This window comes from Apis dorsata, unplaced genomic scaffold (genome assembly GCF_000469605.1).
Source record: "Apis dorsata unplaced genomic scaffold, Apis dorsata 1.3 scaffold_169, whole genome shotgun sequence".
NCBI lineage: Eukaryota > Metazoa > Arthropoda > Insecta > Hymenoptera > Apidae > Apis > Apis dorsata.
This window is the reverse complement of record NW_006263457.1, coordinates 586,098-589,818: the sequence shown is the minus strand read 5'-3', so window position 1 is coordinate 589,818 and position 3,721 is coordinate 586,098. Positions and strand designations below refer to the sequence as shown.

Below are 3,721 nucleotides of genomic sequence, written 5' to 3'. Positions count from 1 at the left end.
AACCCCAGTTGCGCCGCCACCCCCTTTTCAGCGAACGAGAGCGCCGGCCCGAAACTCTTCGGTGTCGAGTCAAGCTCCGACACGGTTCAGCCGAGTTCAGTCGCGCCATTCGGCCGTGGTTGTTCACGTGTCGGCCCCGTGTGCACATTTTCCGTGTTCCGTGTTTCCGGCCCCCTCCCCCCAAGGGGAAGAAGGGAAAGAAAAAAAAGGGGAGGAGGAGAGAGAGAGAGAGAAAGAGAAAGAGAGAGGAGAAGAGAGAGAGAGAGAGAGGAGAGAGGGGAGTGGAAAGGAAGTGGATTCCCGCGTTCGATGGTCCCGATCGGAGAGGCCCGCCACGATCGACGCAAGGTAGATAGATAGATAGATAGATAGATAGATAGATCCGTTATAGATCTAAGAGAGATCCGCTCGAATTTGACCAATATTTGTTTTCATGGACCGCGTGTGCAACGTGCTCCCTCATATCATTTATCTTATATATCGTGTATCTTCTCTTTTGTATCCTGTCCCGTCCAGGGATCCTTTTTCTTTTTTTCTTTTTTTTTTTCTCGAGATCGATTCCAAAACCGATTCTCTGGGGATCGTACACGTCGAGTCAAGATCGTCTACTTGTAATCGTAATTTTTTATTTGAATGTTTGAATCGACGAGCAAAGTGTTTTAAGTGTATATATATGTATATATATGTATATTGGTATACGTGGTAAGACTTCCTTTTTAAATTTTCGATTCAATACTTGTAATACGAAAGATGGTTTAAGAACCGCAGTTGTGGAAAAAATAATTAAGACGTTTTTTCCCTTCCCCCCTCCCTTTTAATTTTTCCGGTTACTCGAGCGTGGAATCTTTCGCCAAGGGACCGATTTAATTAGATTCATAGGAGGGTTGATGAAAGAGCGTAGATTGCGATCCCCCGTAGTTTTGGAGGGAAATTGATTTCCGTCCCCGCGCCAACGAATCACGCCCCCGAATCCACCCTCCGCCGTTCCTCGTGGAATCGATTAAAAATCATTTATCGGGTGGCTTGATAATTGGCCCGTTAATCTCCCCCTTCTTCCTTTAATTTCGTGTCGTTCGTTCGTGCGACACGCGTCTCGACGCGTCTTTTTTCCTTTTTTACCCGCTCAGGCGCGAAACCTTGAATATTTCCTTCCGCGAGATTTCGGACACGAAAATTTTTTTTCGCCTGTCGAAACTGGCGAAACGATTCGATTAATGACAAAGTGGGACGACGATGTATTCGTTAACGATGGAAGCGAAATTGACTTTTTGCGCGCATTAAACATTTAATTAAACTTCAGAATTTTTCAAGATATTTAATCTATGTTTAATCCGCTTGAAATCGAGTTGATACACACTTTGTGCGCCATACTTTTTAATTAATCCCGTCGAAATTACCTAGCTCGTAATTATATACTTATTATATTTTTCTTAGTTTAATTTTTGAATCAATTATGTATCATTCAATTATTCCACTCGAATCCATTTACCGTGTGTCGATAATTTGTTGTAACAAATATAATCCCTCGATCCGATGGGATGTGATTCCATTTCCAATTATATTTTGGCAAAAGAGAAGAAGAAGAGAGGAAAAAAGTGCTGCTAAAATTCATAGACAGTTTTGCGAGGTTTATGGGTCGATAAACGTGACAATAAAACGTGGCCATATCGTTCGTCTCGACAAAAGACAAACGAATATTCGAAGAGAGTGATGATAGATAAGAAAATCGCCGATTCGCAATATCTATCGAATTCTTTTGTGTGTCACATTCACGTGAAAAACCGAGAAACAATATGCATCAATATCCAAAAGGATATCTATCTGACGATAGGTTTTTCAATAATTTTTTGAAATAAAAAAAACTAGTGACGACAAAGATACATATCAAAGTCCACGTGCAAAAATTTTTTCGCGTATAATTTTTTGCACAAATAAAACTAAACTTCGTCCACTTCTTATTTGCGAACGGATATCGCTTTCGACAATTCTTTCTTATTTTTTTCGAGTAAACTTTGAACGGGTATCTTTTGATGTATTATTATTATTATTTTCTTTTTTAGAGTAAATTGTATTTCTTTTTTTCACGCGAGTTGCGAAAATGGATTTAAATATTCATAATTTAGGATGTAGAATCTTCTCTTGGCCTCGTTTCTACACCGGAATGCTGTAATGTGAACGTGTGTTGCCACGATTCCCGCCATTTTGTACGATTCTAATTAATTCTTGAGAGGATACGCGAAACTTGAATTAATATCGCGCGATTTGGCGCAAAGGGAAAGAGAGAGAGAGAGAGGGGAAGAGAGGAAATTTCGGAAGCAAGAGACGGAAGAAACTTTTCTCGAACGACTTCCGCCTTTCAACTTCCCTCCTTCGTTTATCCACCGTTTTTCTTTGTAACCAGCCATTCTTCCAATGAAAATCATAATTGAAAACGTTTTCGAATACCTTCCAATCCCATTTTATATCCCGCATTGTTTAATTATTGGTTTTTTCGCGAATCGGATGGGAAAGTGGGTCGCGAAGAATTCGCGGATAACATCGATGTATCGACTAACGTTGTAATTTCGGAAGTTCGGGGATGATCTGAAAGATTAAGTTTCGAGAATTTCGAGAACCTCTTTGGGGGAGGTTTAATATGTTTTATTTAACCTCATACCTTGTGGATATGATTGATTTGAGAGTAATATTTCGACGAGGGAGAAATTCGAAATTGAGATGAGCGATTAAATTGCGAGCGAAAATTCATGGAAGGAATGGAAGGAATGGAAGTAAATTAGTAAGATAGTTGGTTTATTGAATTTGCTATGTAATTTATTACTTTATCAGATCTGCAAAATTCTAAACTCTTGATTTATTAATTCTGTAAGAAATACCGAGTTTAGAGATCAGTTTATAGCTTCAGTTTAAACTTATTATTTTATCTTTATTATATCAAACCTGAAATCCTTAAACGTTAAAGATTAAAATTGGAAATTAATTATCCATATTAAAAGTTCAAAATAATTTGACTATTAAATTCGAATATCAAGTTTGATCTAATAACGTAATAAATTTTCTTACCCTTCTTCGCACAACCCAAGAATTTTAAGAAGCTCCATTAATCAATTTCTAAAAATATTCAAATTCCCCAGTTTCTATCACCTGTTTTAACATTTTTGTATCTCAAACAGTCTCCCCTCCCTCTCTCCCCTTACTTTTTACTTTGAAATTCAACTGTTCAAACAAACCTGCAACAAAAAAAAATATTAATTTAAAGAAAAATTCTAAACAAATATCATTCTCCACCACCTTCGTCCATAATTACCCAAGCTTACATCCTAACCACTAAAATCCACTACCCACAAATCGAACCTCCATCATTCTCCATCAAAAATCCCGACCCGTGGATGGTGTGGTTCACTTCACACTCCGATTAGAGAAAGAAAAAGAGAGGGAAAATTCAGAACCTACCACCCAAACGTCGAGGAACACGACAATTTTTAACCGCCTAGGAAAAAGAAAAACAGAGAGAGAGAGAGAGAGAGAGAAAAAAAGAAGCCAAGTGGCAATCGAACGAAGCAGGAAGCAGCTTCGTATAAAGCGGTATCGTAATTAATCACGTCGCTTCTCGGCTCGAGACGCGTTGAAAATGTTGGGAAACAGGGATGGGAGGAGGGGAAGAGCCGCCGCTTTCCTCCTCAGGGGATGAAGAGAGAGAGAGAGAAAGAGAAAGAGAGCAATT

The 3,721-nt window shown here is 38.9% G+C and overlaps 1 protein-coding gene across 1 annotated transcript in view; it reads left to right on the top strand.

The window, feature by feature from the left end:
* Positions 1-90: 90 nt before the first annotated feature.
* The window catches only part of LOC102679989, a 54,404-nt gene continuing 50,773 nt past the window's right edge, over positions 91-3,721 (top strand). The window contains exons 1-2 of the mRNA XM_006614036.2: positions 91-217; positions 257-348. The gene's annotated coding sequence lies outside the window, so the exon portion shown is untranslated. The remainder of the gene's footprint in view (positions 218-256; positions 349-3,721) is intronic.